This window comes from Eleutherodactylus coqui, chromosome 4 (genome assembly GCF_035609145.1).
Source record: "Eleutherodactylus coqui strain aEleCoq1 chromosome 4, aEleCoq1.hap1, whole genome shotgun sequence".
Taxonomy (NCBI): domain Eukaryota; kingdom Metazoa; phylum Chordata; class Amphibia; order Anura; family Eleutherodactylidae; genus Eleutherodactylus; species Eleutherodactylus coqui.
In genome coordinates this window covers 262,416,263-262,433,860 of record NC_089840.1, presented here as the reverse complement: position 1 = coordinate 262,433,860, position 17,598 = coordinate 262,416,263, and the positions used below count along the sequence as shown (strand labels likewise).

Sequence of the window (17,598 nt, the reverse complement as noted above, 5' to 3'; positions counted from 1 at the left end):
TCCTAAGTAGCAATGGGGCATTTTGTAGTGAGTTACAACAACAGTAACATAAGATTGATCCCAGCGTTGAACCATTAATACCTAATTTGTAACCAGAGGACACCGCATGCTAATTTAATGCAGTAAGAGTTCCCTTAAAACAAGTTATTTACATTCTTATAACTGGTTGTTAACTCACCCAACTCTAGTAGAAACCCCAACACCTCAATTTAGAATTGTAAAAAATGTAATTAAAAAATTACAAAAAAACTGTATTAACATTGCCCTATGGCCAGTCATATGATAACCATGCCTGCAATACGATAGACAAGTGGTGGTGTTTCTGGTAAAAGAAAGCAAATGAGTTTTCTAATCTTTGACAACCCTTACAAATCGTTGAATCCAAATGCAAGTTTTGGGTGGTACCGGATCTCATTGAGGAGATTCAGCAAACGTAGGGTGATGCTCCATGGGAAAATAAGTATGCAAATTAGCTCTCCTCCAAAAAGAAGAACACTTAATGTTCTTTTTTACACAGGATAACCATCGGGTGCTCGACAACCATCCCATAGACTGCCACCCAACTATCATTCCTGTACTTACAAGTCATTCAAGTGAATGGAGGCAGAGGGGGCCGGGATCATTCCGGCCACCCACCTCCATTTGCAGTAAATAGGAATTGCTCCAATAAGTGAGCGATTTCTCGCTCAGTGCCCTGTCAGAGGCTGCATGTACATGGGACAATTGTCACCTGAATTTGCTGTTTCCAGTGAGAAAATCGGGCAATAATCGCCCCATGTAAGGTACCCTTTATACCAGCCAAACCTGAGACTTTTCTAAAAGGGGAAGGAAGCAAATTGCAGACTGCTGTTTTGAAGTTTCTTGTCCCTCACCCCTGAGCTGTATATAAGGTACTTCTTCTCATTGGTGAAATCCAGCTTAAAGATGGCAATGCTCCAGGGGAAAATAAGTATGCAAATTAGCTGACCTCCAGTAGGAAAAAAAAATTCTCTCTAAGGCCAGACAAACCAGACACCCTTCTCTAGACAAATGTAAGTATTCCTAAGAGCTACATCATTAAGAATAGTGATGCACAAACCTTAAAAACATCAGTTCGGCCTGTTTGCCAAACTTTTGCAAAAAGTTTGTTTCAGTCCAAATGTGTTCAAATCGAAGCATCAAATCCCCTAAGAGTAGTGTATAACATTGTCTAAGAGGCATACAAGCCCCTGTGTAACACTCTGGGAGTCATATACCGGGCTTTTATGGCTCTTGGAAAGTGTTATGCACCAGTACTCAGGACTAGTATGGAGCGAACAAACCAGTAGAACCCTGTTTCAGGTAAAATGTTACTAAAAGCTCCGTTTGGGCTCATACCAAACTGAACTTTTAGCAAAGTACATCCTGAAACAAGAAACAGAATATTGGATACCTTCAGGAACCTCTGGAGTGAACAGGGGAACCGCAGTAAAGGACGACACAAGGCGTGAAGGTTAGGATGTCCATTCATCAGCCAAAATGGAGTTGCCAATTTTGTTCGAAAATTAAAGGAACACTTTGAGCCCTTAGGGGGTGCTTCGTGACACAAGGATTTATAATACATCGAAGAGAGAATCCCTGGATTATGCACCACCCGTCAGGCTCTGTGCTAAGGGCAGAACACTGTGCATCTGTTTTACCAGGTTTGTCCCTTTAACTTTAGCTGTGGTTATCGATATGCTACAAATTGACATCTTTTAAGGTGAACGCGGCATGCTAGTGGTTGTAGTCCAGCACATACTAAGAAATTTCACCAATTTGTTTCAATTAGGACTTCCAGTTTTTCTATTTTAAGGTCTCGCTTTACTGCACATCTGCCAAGGCTGACAAAATAAAAGACGTATTAGTGCGTTATTTCAGATACAACTGCGATGAACTCTTGCACTTGTCCAGGATTTATTTACCAGCAAAAAGATGTTTGGGAGTGATTTGTGAAATTTTAAAAGCTCTCTTTAGTTCCACTCTACTAAAATCAGCCCTGGAGGGTCATGGGTAGTGATTTGGTGGGATCAGCTTCCAGTTAAGAAAGAGAAAATTTGCTTCCAAACACATAAAAAAAAATCTTCTACTGTTGTATATTATAGTCATGTCTGATTAAACACCCTGAGAGGGAAGAACATTTCTGCAAAGTTCCCATAGATGAATAAACAGAACTTCCTTACAGGATACAACAAGTCGAACATATTTTTCATAATCAACCCAAAAAAATGGAAAGAAAAAAAAAAACAAATTGGATTTTAGCTATCGCAAAGAAATTAATTCCAGATTGGCCTCATTGTGTTTAAATGCGAGTGGGTTGTCTAGTAGGCTTGGCTGGATAATTTCATTTTAAAAGTATCTCTAAAATGTGCCATCCCCCGGGCTTTGTGGTTTTCTCCATCATTATATAACTGTAAACTTCTGGATGTAAAAGATTGGATAATTTCTTTCAGATGTTTCAGTGTTTCCAGAAAACTTGGACAATATGTTTGTGAACCACTTGGTAACTAGGAGTAACCATCTAAAGGTTAGCAAGAAGGCAATGTTAAATCATACCAATGGAAAAAAAAAAGAACTTTCCCTGCTTAACTCTTTCGCTTCTAGGGGAAAAATGGGATTAGAGGAAGAATCTACTTGACTTCTTCTCAATACATAGGAGCACATGAATGATCGATGCGTAGAAGATAGAGATGAGCGAGTATGCTCGCTAAGGCACATTACTCGAGCGAGTAGTGCCATAGCCGAGTATCTCCCCGCTTGTCTCTAATGATTCGGGGGCCGGCACGGGTGACAGGTGAGTTGCGGCGGGGAGCGGGGGGGAGAGAGGGAGAGAGAGATCTCCCCTCCGTTCCTCCCCGCTCTCCCCCGCCGCTCCCCGCCCGCCACCGGCCCCCGAATCTTTAGAGACGAGCGGGGAGATACTCGGCTATGGCACTACTCGTTCGAGTAATGTGCCTTAGCGAGTATACTCGCTCATCTCTAGTAGTAGACAAGAAAAGTGGCAGTGCTATCAAGTAAAATATAGTGTTCAAGATCTGAGGGGTAACTTGAACCTCCCGAGCCTGAATGCAAAATAATGTAACACTGTCCCCTACCTAGGATATGTCATTTATAGAGGGACATTTTAGACCCTCCGAGGCTCATCAAACAGCCCCTTTATTTATTTGACACATATCCCATATTTATCGACATAAATAACACATTTAGCGTTACACTCAATATTTGTCGACATATCCCACTATTTATCAAAACATATCCTATATTTATCAACATACACCCTATATTTTTTAACATAGCCCCTATTTATCGACACATACCCAATATTTATCGACAAGGCCTATGTTTAACAATATATACCCGCTATTTATCAAAACATACCCCATATTTATTGACACAACCCCTATTTATTAACATATACTCCATATTTATCAACATATACCCCATATGTATTGCCATATCTGCTATGTATCGTCACATACCCCATACTTATCAACACACCCCATGCTTATCGACATACACCCCATATTTTAATAAGATGTATCCCACATTCATTAACATAAACCCCATATTTATTGACGCACTCAATATTTATCAATGTATATCACCTATTAATCGACATATGCCCCATATTTTTCATTACATACCTCATGCTTATCAACATATACCCCATATTTAGTGAAATATACCCTATATTTATCAACATATACACCATATTTATTATTACACCAAATATTTGTCAATATATGCACCCTATTTCTCAACAGATACCCCATCTTTATCAACACACTCCATGTTCATCAATATATACCCGATATTACTCAACACATAACCCATGTTTATTTATATATATTCCCCATATTTATTTACTTATCAGCATGTCTCCCATTTATCAACATATACCCCATATTTATTGACACACGCAATATTTATCGCCATGTACCCCCTATTTATCGCCATATGGCCCCCATTTATCAAAACATTCCCCAAATTTATCAACATATATCCCATATTTATAAACCCCATAGACAATTATTATCCAAATGCAAGCCAAAAAAGCATCTTTGTGGCAGCTGTTTGCCAGTGTGCATCAATGTACTTTTACTTCAACTGTATTGTGTAGTTGCTTTTCAATAGAATTGTACACAACAAACCGGATATCATGCGACATATGCTATTTTTCAATGGGAGGCTAGTGCATGGGTGCACCGTAGCACATTCCGGGGCATGCATTAGGAGCATGCTTTATTCGTTTTCTCTGAATGCAAAGCCCAAATGTGGTGTTAACCAAGTGTATAACCTAAAAAATATAGGAGTACAAACTGTGGTCTAATCCATTCTACATGTATTACTACAAGATAACTGCCGGAAAAAATATTGTCTCCTCTATTCATTATGACAATGAGAACTCTCTTTGAAAAAGGAACTAATTTATATTTTACACACAGGGCTTTATGTCAATGGACTAACACAGAGCAATTCTATTTAGAGTATTGGACTTAATGCTGTGATGCCCAAGAAAGTTTTTTATTGTTAATCAATGGCAATCAATTGCGAGCCTTGATGTTAAATACAGATCAATACTGCTGGGCTGCAGATGAGAACTGATTTCAACTGGTGAGTAAACCTGCAAAATACGGTTCGTAATCATAAGGTAAGTCAAGACTCGGAACATAAGTCAGCCAAATTACTGTGGGTCATAAACTATTCTTTATGCCCCCCAAACCAGGACAAACACAAATATAAAGTCGTATTTCATTATCTCGGATAATGCATCTTATTGTTCTTAGAGGATAATTTTCCGAGTAAGGAAAAAAAATGAGAGAAAAATAAAAAGTTGTGCTCGTGACACCACACAGTGGGCAAGTGGTGTAACTGCAGTTTTTCCAACTCCACTGAGTATAGTTATACCTATGGCCCATGAATCTCATTTTATGCGATTAAGAACCATAAAAATTCAATAGCTTTTCTTCTGCAATTCACATTTTACCTGGTGAAATATCATAAGAATTTCATTATCTTTGCAGCTGTTGCCTAAGATCAAGCAAAGGTTATTATCCTCTTCCAAAAACACTATAGAATATGTACGAAAATGTCAGGAGACCGGGCATTAAAAGCTTGATTTAAAAAAAAAAAAAGAGTCAGAAATTTTAGAATAAACCGCATGTGATTTATATACAATTCTCTATAAAAACATCCAAATTTTCCGAACTCCAAGCAAGATCCTTGCACAAACATGTACCGCTCAGCCCGGATCAGTATGCATTAGAATGTTAACCTCTTAGGTGGCCATGATTAAGAAGGAAACCATTGAAGATCTGTATAGATTGCTGCATTAAACCCACAGTATCACACCGGCCTGCTAAAAGCGTTAAAAAAAAAAAAGGCCGTCAGTGGTAAGAGGGTGATTGATCAAAAAGCCCTGAAAATCGTGAGGATTCTGTATAGTCCTTTGGCTTCAACTGCTATGTTTCCATCTATGGTGATAAATTAGCATTAGATGGAACCTAATGAGTTTACTAAACATTTGGGATTTGTGCTAATAAACTAGCTGGCTGTGAACTAGCAGAAAGAATGAGCAATCCCTGAGCACCCTCTTATCTCTGTAACATGACAGTTATACCACGGTTCCAATCTGTGATCAATTCATCATCCTAGCACCATTGTACATTCTTCAGAAAAAAAGATAATTACTGCATCCCTGGATCAGAACACTCATATTTCCTTAAAACTGCAGGTCCTGATAGCGTGCACTGTCACTACTTCCTTAGAGCTGCACTCTACAACTCTATTTATGATCATTATTTTCGCCTAAACAAGCCTTTTTTTCCCCCCTAACTTGATAACAAAATCTGCTATGATGAGAAGGGAACAGTAAAGGCATTGTTTCCTCAGTGGAGCGCTTTCACGTTCAGCACAGACTGCTGACAAATATTTTATTCAGTGCATTAACAAAAGTTTCCAGCTTAGAGGGAGAAATTAGGACCATTGCCTTTAAAACAGGGTCACTATTCTGTAGGTTAGGGAGTCAAAAATAGATGCTGCGAAACGCGTGAATGTGCAGATTCTGCTGAGTCTCAACAGGCAAATTCATCATAATAGTAATAAATAGAGGCGAAAAAAAATTCTACCGACGTGGAGGATATAATATTTTGAAGCTGAAATGTTACAATTTTCGAATCTTTTTGTCTATTTCACGTTATTTTTTTTCCCTTTTTTCTATTTTTAGTCTAATGCATATCGAAAAAATATATATGAATATAGATAAATATATAGCTATATATATATCTACAGATATATATATGTATATATATAGACATATAAATATATATATATATATATATATATATATATATATATATATATAGACATATATATATATATATATATATAGATATATATATATTTTTTTTTTTGCATAGTGGTCAACTTTGTTTTACCTCCAGCACATGCAATAAATTACCCAAGCACCAAGCCCCCTCTAAAACAATGTAAATTAGTTACTGCTTACAGCCTAATAAATGGGAACAAATGTGTTTTGGACTGGAGAAAGGGTTCTGGATGCAGTAATTGCTGGGAGTAATTATAGTGAGGTCTGAGGAAACATGAACATTGATTCACTTGTAAAGACAAATAGCCTAAAGAAATTACATTACCAAAAGAATGCATTCAGCTAAGGACAGGCTTCTTCCAAATTTCCCTCCCCTTAGATCAGAGCAAGGGCTCATACTGAAAAAATAGAAGCGAACGTAGAAATGATGGTCTCGATAATGATAGAACAGTCAAAGGCCATAAGGTATGGAGGGTAATTGCTGGAAAAAAAAAATGGCTACTCTGGCGGCGAGATATGCATGTTGTTTAACACTATAGGCTATGTAAGAGATTATGAACTTGCGTAAGTCATTTATAGGTTGAAATTAATGATCTATGGGAAAAGTATTGTTATATTTAGAAGCAACGTGTCAAATGTAACAAATGGTTCTTATTCCCGCTTTTTCGAAAAAGCATTTTTTTCCAGATCCATTGGGTTTCCCTTGGGCCTCACTCTAGCCAAGGACCAATACACACATCTCACAAGTAACAGATGACTTCACTGCTTTGTCCATATCAGTGCCCATTGACCTCAAATTGTTGGTACTAACACCATGTCCAATTCAACATCTCCCCCACCCCCCACCCCTCCTTCCCGCTTGTTTCCTAACCCAATCTTTTTGTGTCAAAGGACAAATTGCTACAGTACACTTGGAAAATAGAAATAAATGGGGGGGACCTCACTTTGGCTGCATTTCAGTAACAGAATATCAAGAAATAAATGGCAGAGGAGATTCGACTAAGGGGGATGACAGCGTCCAAGCATATTGATTCGATTTACAAAAAAACCTGCCTAATGTGAAGGAAATGTTGTGGGTGTGAATCCATACTAAACTGCAGAAAAATCCCATTTGTTTCTCTCATTAAATGCCACTCATAAAAGTCTCTGCAGACATTTGGGCTATGTTTTCACAGACTCATCCAATTAAAGTTGGACAAGCCCCTTTAGGAAGAACATAACGCAACGCATTTCAGGTTTCAGAGGCAAAAAGTTATCACTGCCCAGCCAAGTCAACCACACTCTATTGGCAGGGGGTTGTTGGATGGGCTTATAAACACAGTTGACTCACACTTTCAACGAAATGCGTTAGTAAAAATGTTTCTATACAACTTTTCTTTTCCTATAGACCCAATAACTGAATGCGGGGACTATGCTCTTGCATGCTATAATTTCCGAAGAGCATGTTGGGTACGGGGTTCAAGTATCTTTATTCTAGAAACTGACATTTAAACAATACAGCAGGGTGTACAGTTCTGAATTATTATTTTTCCATTATTGCAATGGTTCAGTGCAACGCATGGGGATCCATTCCAATTGTTTAGTGTAATTAGCGCTAGACTAGAACACAAAAAACATAGTTTTTCCACCCCAATGGCTTCAGCTTCCTTGTGCTGCTAATGACAGAAGGTGGAAAATTTAAATCTACTTTGGACTACTGAAAAAAAAAATTCCTGACAATCCACACAATACCCAACACCAATTCAGTTTCCTGGCTATTATCCCAAACTAAAAGGAACCTGTGCCCTTTCATTATACATTAATAACCCTTCTCCAACTGTTGGGGTTTTAGATTTACTTTTTTTTTTTCTTTTTGGTCTCCCAACTTAATTGAGCCTTCTGTGCCTTTGCAGCCTGAGCGGAGCTTGTGTAAGGGTTAATTTGCAGAGCACCACTACTGCATTCATGAACAAGAAGTGTCCATTATACTACTCACAATCAACCAAGTCCTTTCACCGCACATATGTCACTGTTATATGACACTACTAGCCCCTGGAACTGGTTATTTTTCTTTAGTCTTAAAAACCACCCAGCCAGATTTTAGTCCTCTTAAACTCTTTATTTTTTTTTCTCTCCAGGATTTATTTACTTATTTTAAAAAATTACATTTCAAAAAAATTCAAAAATTTCAAAAAGTTTGTAAAAAAAATTAAAAAAAAGTTAAAACTTGTAAACTCCGATTTTCGTTTGGAGTCCTGCAGAGTCTGGTACCATTAGGACAACTGGCAAGCCACGTGTTAACTACTAACAAGCTTCTGCATGGTTTTAGTATGGCAACAGGAGTCCAGTGAGTGATAGGTCAGAAGCTGCACTTTCTCACCAGATGTGTAGCAGTGTTTCGTCTCTCAGTAGAGACAAGCTGGAGCCTTCTCTTTCCGTTAGCTAGGGCCATGCTACATGTCTTACAACAACACAAATGTATGTCTTTTCCTTTCCACACATGTTAAACTCATTTCCTAGTGAATTATGGAGAAAACACAATACTGTCTTTACTGCCATTTGCAAACTAGGCATTTCGATTTATTCACCCATAACCTCACATTAAGGGATAACTTACTGAGAAAATGTCCCTTCTTATGGTAAAAGTATCACTTGGAAACTCTGCCCTTTTTTTTTTTGGAATTTTTTTTTTCAAGGGGGGTCGGGGGGGCGGATTTGCAAACTAATCCAAGTTACAACTGAACAAACGCTAACAGTTAAGTCTGTTTGGCTTCGATATAATTACAAACTTAGCTACACTAACCATTACAATCATATAAACCACATAAGAACCTTTATCCATATAAACAAATAGCAGCCAACTTTTTTTTGGGGGGGGGGGGGGGAACTTTCACAAACTGATTCAATTAATCCGCAGTACCGTACAGTATTTTCACTGATCCGCACACTTTATGTGAAAACCCCAAGTAACGCCATGTCAGTTTCATAGTCTGTATAGTTTTGACCGCAAACATTTTTGAAAGATTCCCCATTAAGATAAACTAACAAGAGGAGCTTGTGTTCTGGCAACCTCCTCGACTTGAATGGTTTTCATTTTCTTGGAGTGCAAGTTTTGCAAGCTCTGCCAAGTACAGGTTAAGCTCCCAAATTTTTTTTTTTTTCTAACTTCCTGTAGCCTTCCTTGTCAATCACTTCCTGGCCCGCTCGAAAGTGTCAATTTCTATCACTGGAGATTTAATCTGCCATTGCTTCCATCAGATATTCCACTGCCACAACAATCAAGGAGTCTTAAGTGTATCATTAGCCCCCCTACAAGGAACCCGAGAAATGCAGCATGGGCTATCTAATCCTCACCACATGTATGTAACCGCCGGTCTCTCTCTGTTTTCATTTTACTAGTAAATGAGAAAATGTAAACCATAGGGAATTAAAACAAAATGTATATACACATGATTCTCCATAAACATATATGCGTGTGTGTGTACACCACATGCCACACAAGCACTCAGCTCAACTATGTATATACATTAAATGGAACCTAGTCCACCTACCCGCCCTTCGGGTCGGCACTGGAGTAGAAATGCAAAAAAATGTGCTTATTTTTTACTAAAAATGTTAACATTTTGAAATTTTAGGTTGCAGAATTCCTGCTGGATGTACGAAGGAAGACGCCACCGTTGCCTCCAAATGCAATAGCGCCTTTCATGCAAGTCAAGCATTCACAAAGTTTGTCTTTTTTTCACATGTTCTAGATGTCGAAGAATTGAACTTGGCAGTTAACTCTTTGGCAACTACATTGTTTGTTCATCATGCTGCCTGCTATGCTGAAACGGCAGAGGAAGGTTTAGACATAGTTACATGACCTAGCACAACACACCGGTGAACATCTAATAGGTCTATATGTATTACAGCAGGATTATAATACAGTAGGAGACCTGACACTGGCATATTATGCCAGCGCTGTACGAACGCCACTCTAGATTTGCTGCTAGATTCATCACGCTGCATTATGGGTTAAATCACCCAAAGTGCAATGAACAGTCAATGACTTCTGTGTGAGTTTAACATCATTTCGGAGACTTTAACCCGTAACTGAGGCCTAGTGGCGCTGTCTCGATGACAACACTTGTCAAATTACATTCTCAGAAGGGGAACCATGAAACAACTCAACCAACACTATTTAACTAGCTCTTCAGATGTCCACTAGGAAAACGAAGAATCCTGTAGCAGTACGACAAAGCTGAATGCACAGCCCGGGAACATCAGCTAAATCCAAGCGGCATCCTATGAATGAAATCGGACGATACATGCCCATCTTGAGACTAAGCTCATTCTCCAAACCACAAGTGATGATCTCTGATTGATTAAGGGGCCGGTTTGACAGTTCGAATAACTTTGAAAAACTTTATTGGCTTGAAAATATACAAAATACAATCAGCGCTGCTGCATATGTATTTTCTGATACAGAACAGGCGCCCTGAGTGACATGGCGAACACTTGGCCTGCTGTAGCCTCTGATTTACCTTCTACATGCCCCTTTCCATTGTCAAGTGTCAAGTCTTAAGTTAGACTGTAGTGTTACTACTGTGTTTGTATTGGTCTGTGCTGTTTTAATAAATGTACTTGGATTTTTATGCATTTTGGTGTTTTTTCTAAGTTTGCAGCGCACTGTACAATGTCGTGGAAGAAAACTGTGTGAAAATGAAGAAGAAGGAGAGAAAGAGGAGGAGAAGAATTAAAGGGAGGAAGAAAAGGAGTTGGAGGAGAAGAAAAGTGCAAAAGAAGAAGAGGAAGAAAAATAAAAAGAAGCTTAAGAGGAAAAGGAGAAAGAAGAGGAAGTAGAAAACATATAAAGAAGAATAGAGGAGGCCGAAGCGGAAGTAGAGGAGGAATAAGAAAAAAGGACAAAGTGAAAAATAAGGGGCAACGGATGTGGAAGAAGATGAAAAAGAAAGATAGAGAAGAGGAAGAGAAATGAGAGAAAAAGCAGTGGAAGAGGACAAGGAAAACTGTGGAGAAAGAAGAGGAGGAAGAAAACGAAAAGAGGAAGGGGAAAAGATAGAGGAAAAGGAGTGGAAGAAAAAGAAGCAAGAATAAGAGAAAGAAAAAAGAATAGGCAAAGCAGATGGAGGCAGAAGAACAGACAGGTGAAAGGAGAAAAGAGGAAAACAGTCATACTAAATCGGACTTTTCTACCCTGTGCCGTGAAGCATCTTGGTTCCATGAATGGTCCCATACATACAGAGAACATTCAGGATTCTCAGAGATCATAATTTAGCAGTAAAAACGAAGGAGCCAATGACATTTTTACACAATTCTGACAATAAGAAGTCCTCCCCAGACCCTAATGTGTCGCTAGGCTCCTTCTCGCTGGCCAGTAGTAAGCAAACAATAAAACATCCACTTCTCGTTAAGTAAATAATTTGACAGACTGCTTAGAAAGTAATGAGAACACGCTACTTAAAATCAGAACTTGCTGTGTCGCACTGCACTGCTAGATCAAAGATTACTGCGCTAATGAACACAGCTGATAGTTTACTTACTAAAGGCAGCGTTCCATTTCTTGAACAGTCTTTTATTTAAGCAATAGAGTTCCAAGATCGGAGCTAATACAGCCTTGTAAACACAAAATCACTAAATCCGGGGAACAGCCTAATGTTACAAAGAGATTATAACACAGTTCACAGCCTCCGAATACATAGACACAAAATATTCACTCTATGACAAAAAAAAAAAACTCTAGCATATTCCCTATCTGATTACTCCTTCCTGTTAGGCCAAAAACATTAACTCAGTCGATTTTTCCATGGCCTCATCCAATTCATCAAAGGCGTCTTTAGAAAACTACATAGGCCTGCTGTATCTTTCCTTTTCACCTGATAAGGACACAACAGAAGCACGGAATGGTTAATATCAGGGTAACTCACGGCTATAGTTTTTGACAGGACTCTCTGAGAACCCACCCACCCCACTTCCGCACAAACACATATGTTTTAAAGCAATGCAAGGATGCCAGAGGTCTGCGTACTTCAAGGGCTTGGGTGGCTCTATCGAAGACGGAAAAAAATTATGAAAAATGGTGAAGTCGTTGACCCTGTTTCTTCAACGTTGGCTGATCTTAATCTGGAGACATAAAGCGCTTCCATTCCGAATCACACCTTGTCACCCCTACTTGATCTGGTACTAATAATACAGTGGAGAGTGTTTCCTATCATATCTGCCATTACCAGAGAGGCTAGAAGTGGATACTTGTGCAGTGTTTTAAAATTAGTGGGGACGGCTGCAGTGCTCGGAATATTGATGCGGAATGGAAATGTAGAAGATGGCAACTTTTGCAGTAGAGTCAAGCAAGCGGATTCACCACTATCTATTACATTTGCCTAATGTACATTCAAAAGCATGAGCCAATCATCGAGGCATCTACCGTCATGATATCACCATAATCATGATAAACTCAACTCCGCTACCCATCAAGCAACATAATCCTACGCCAACATGATACATCCTACAGATCTAGAAATATCCCTTTAACAGCCCTAACGACCACCACCACCAACAATCATAGAGATGATACTATCCATAGGATGGCCTCCTATTCCCTAACCATTATAAGGATGGCTGAATCATGTTGACACGACTTAGATCATGTTGAAATTATCCATAATCTGACCTTATTCCAAGTCTACATTTATAAGACTGGAGGTGTTAATGTTTCACTCACTAATTCGGTGTCAAGCAGCAACATGCCCATTAATCAAAATTTTCCTATATCCTTGAAATCAATGCCAAATTTTTTCAGGAGAGATGGAGAACAAGACAGAGAAGCTGTTTACTCAGAAAATAACAATTTATTACGGAGGTCTTTGAACCGTGCAACACCTTGTAAAGCAAAAAGTCATAGCACAACATCATCTAGACATAAGCCAGATTTGGTTTTGGCATTAGAAAAAAAAAAAAAAAAAAAAAGGTAGAAAAAAAATGTAATAAAAATAAAAAAAAATAAAGTAAACCGGTTCGACCGTCTTGAGGGCGTTATGCAAATGCTACGCCACTTTGTCATTTCCAAAGTTAAACAAAACAATCGTTTCGCGCAGGTTATCCAAATTCTACTGAAAAGAAATCCTTGGATCTCTAAGTGATGTGTAATTAAAATTATTAAAAAAAATCCTTCTTGACAGGCCAAGGCTTAGCCAAAATGTAAATGACATTAAAGAAGACAATGAATTTAATTTTATTTAATGTCCCTTTTTGCAGATCCTCATTTACATAGCATTTTTAACAAAAGCATTGACCTTATAAATGCTGGCATTTGTACAGCTTCCGCAGCACTGGATTTAATCATGCTTTCACAAAGCCATGAGGGAGAGCCCTCTAAGTTCTCTCTCTGGTTGGGTAAAGGGGGTAGGAATAAAAAAAAAAAAATCTAATTTTTTTTTTTTTTTTTTAAAGGGAAAAAAATGCAAAACTGGAACTGGTCAAATGTTTACCCATCTTGCTTCTAAAAAAAAAAAAAAAACAACCTGACATGAACAGTGTAAACGGTCTAGGGAATAAACCCATTGCTGTTTGTAAGGCTCTGTAATAATCATACATAATCGTTTGGAAATATAGCTAATAAAAAATATAATGAGTGCTCAGCAAAATCGGCATTAGGCCCAAATTACATGATATTAATACTAGAACAGGTGCAGAAAGGCGCTTTAAATGAGGTAAATGAATAAAATGTCCCAGAGCACAACTGTGTGCACTGACAAAAAGTCAATCACATGAATAATTCAGCGACTAGGGCTGCCAGCAAAGGTCAGCTTTCTATGACCTTTGAGACAGGAAGTGAAAGGAAACACTGTTTGCTACAAAAACTCCAATCAGTCTTCAGCTACTGTTTTACAATTACAAAAATGTGTTACTCGATTACAAAAAAAAAAAAAATGGCACTTCTGCCATTCAAAAAAAAAATAATAATAATGCCAAGGAAGAAATTTTTTTTTTTCTACTTTTAAGCCAATTGTATTATTATTGTTGTTTTTCGTCTTTTTTATTTATTTATTTGATATTTTTTTACTTTGTCTATAACTTGTTTATTAGTTTATTTTTTTTTTCTGTTTTATTAGTTTATTTTTTTTCTAGAATTGTCAACTAAGTGTTCTACATGGCATAGGTATACAACCCTACCAGTTTGAAATTTAGCAGCAGCTGTTAAATATGGCAAAAGTTTTTTTTTTTGTTGTTTCTTTTTCTTCGTCTTCCCCCTTCCCCAAATCTCAAGCTTTTCCAACTCTGTATGAAAGAAAATGGGATAAACAGATGTCTGGCTTACATACAGGAAAGTAGGACACACTTGGAATGATAAGTCTCCTAAACTCTATAGAATAATGCCAAATTTATTTGGAGGGGGGCATTACTACCCACAGAGATGCCAACCAGCAGTATGTCTGTGATGGCACCATCTGGAAATACATTGCAGAGCATGCTATTAGTGATACAGAGTAAGCAGAGTCACAGTACCCAGCCTTTGGGCTGCCAGTGCTTCTCCAGTTTGCTGCTTCATGTTTTCATAGTAATGTAATCCCTGCCTCCTTCTTTCTTCCTCCACAATCAGTCTTTTCACTTCCCAACACACAGAAATGAGCTCCTTGTGTACAGCAAAGTCAAACAAGGGAAAAGCAGAAGAAGAAGAAAAAAAAAACTCCAAGTGGAAGTACAGTAGAATGGAGCTCACCAGGAATTTCCATAGGTTGCAATAAAACATGGTATGTGATGGCTGAAAAGAATTATATCGGCCTATAGTGTGGTTTGGGTTTAGAAGTCACAGCAGCATCCTGTAATCATTTACAGCTATAGGAATGTACCGGTGAAATAGGATAGATTTATCTGTCCATAGCTGTGATATGTAGACAATGGGTGTTCCTAATGAGGAACATCTGCTTTTGTGTTTTCCAAGAAAACATTATTCCACTATGAATATGATATCCTCATCCTTTTCAGAAATACCACAAAAGAAAATATCGCCCTTTTTTGCCTTTTTACATTTAGACTTTTTTGCAAACTAGAAAAATTCCCACGTATTACTTTATTTTTATTTCTTACGTTTTCTGCTATTTTTGTTTGTTTTTTGATACTTTTTAACTATTTTTTTATTTTTTTTTTATTTTTGACCTTTTATTAATCTATTCCCTAAACCAATTCGTAAATGAATTTCATGTTGATCTCCAAAAGGGGAAAATGACAACTTCATTCATTTCTCGCCATTACTGTGGCAAATTTGTCACACTTGGGCCGGTAATGTTGGTTGACAGGTATTTTCAACAGAACGAAGTATTTTATAACATAGAGGATTATAAAGCTTTGCCTAGTTTTTTTTTTTTTTTTTGTTTCATTCTCATTACTGTCAAGACTTATTCGACTGCCTAGGAGTATAGTAAGTAAGGAGAAGTATCTAAGCTGAATAATGTCCAAAGGCCGAGGGAAAGCTAATGAGATATAATTGTGCATATTTCACTTTAACGCCAAGTAGCCATGTGGTAACACTACTTGTGGAGAACTGTAAATTGACCAAAATAACTATAACGCTAGAACCAGCAAGAGTATTAAACATTGCAATTTGGAAGGAGCTCTGGCCAATAGAGCAGGGCAGACATTAAATATCACTATTAGGAAATGAAGCTTTTGCCAACGCCTCGTTTAATAGCCATGATTTCCGCCTGAATGTATTTTTCACAGTTTTTTTTAACAGTTTTTTTTTTTTATTTAAAGATTTCCTCTACAGTAGCTCCGGACCACGGCGTATTATATACAGAAGTATTACGGGACTTAAGTGTGATGTCATCGTAAATGATGGCTCTAACATAGAGAAAAGTGATTTGGTTCACAAAAAAAAAAAAATACATTATGTTCAGACCAAAAATGAAAAAAAAAAAAAAGAATTGAAATTCCTATAAAATTGTCATATCTTTAAATTTAGAAGCACGGCAGATTTTTCCATCAATAATTAAGATCTCCAAAGCATTTATGTGAGGCGTAAATGGAGTTTCAATCTTCTTTATTCAAATAAACATGGTGAAGCCATTAACTAAATGTTTCTTTGATTTTTTTTTTTCTCTTCTTCCCTTCTGATGCTTCCAGAATATCAAATTATAAGGCACTTGTCTAAGGTACAAATACAGTTTCAATTTGCACTTGAAATACTTCAATATAACAATAATCAGTTGTATAATTCATCTAGCACTAGATAGCCCTCCCAATACATTAATGAACGGATTAGAAAATCAGACTTTTCGAAGTCGAAGAACACTCCATGCAAAGTGGATCAGATGTCAAAAAAAAAATCACATGCACAGATGGAGTCACACTGTTGAACTGGTTCAATCTTTTGTTTTTAAAGTATCACTATCATTAACGCTGAAATGTACAGCAGAAGAGGCAACAAATAACGGACTTTTGGCCAAAGCCGGGATATATCAGCTCAATGTTATATAGGATCCATTCCTCTCATTTAAATGACCAAATGACAAAAAAAAAAACAAAAAAAATGACCAAAAGAAATCAAAAATGACCCAATATTAGAAAAAAAAATAAAAATCCAGACAACTCTACTACTTATTTTGCGTCTTTGGTGTTAGGATTCTACGAGGTGTCACACTTGTTGTCTGACACAGTCTCTGAGTGGAGAGAACAACTGGCCAAACCTATTTGATTACTAATAAGAGAGATGTCCCTCCTGTCAGATACCTAACATTCCCCACTAAGCAAACAGATATTCCGTCTAGTTAAACATTAGCATTGCTCTCTACTAGTGGTTGCATATTTCTGGAGGCTTAACTGTAGGACTTTTCCGGATTTAATTTTTCACTCACTGGACAGCAAAGTTCATGATCAAAAGATAAATTTGTAATGAAAGCTGCTGAAATGCAACCCCCACCACCACCACCACTACTACCAGTCAAAACATTGGAAACCTCCCTCTTTTCACATTCAAATGGCCTGGCGTTGGGTACCATCTACGCAACGACTGCCAATCATACATATGCCATGTGATTGGTTCAACATTAAGAGGAAGGGGGGGTCATTTGATAATATCACAAGCATCAATATTATCTCAGAAGTGTTTCCGAAATTCCCCCCAAAATCAATTACATCAACCTAAAGACAACATACAGCTGATGTGTTTGCCTAAATGCATTTCAGGAAATGCAACCAGCATGTGCAATCAGTTTCAATTAGAGCAACTTGGGTTTGTTAGTTACCGATTTGCTTTTGCAACGTAAATGACAGCTACAATTGGGGGGGAAATTAGA

The 17,598-nt window shown here is 37.7% G+C and overlaps 1 protein-coding gene across 20 annotated transcripts in view; it reads right to left on the bottom strand.

Moving 5' to 3' along the window:
• EBF3 (EBF transcription factor 3) overlaps nt 1-17,598 on the bottom strand; it is a 158,294-nt gene that overhangs the window by 130,986 nt on the left and 9,710 nt on the right. The gene's annotated exons all lie outside the window — the stretch shown is intronic.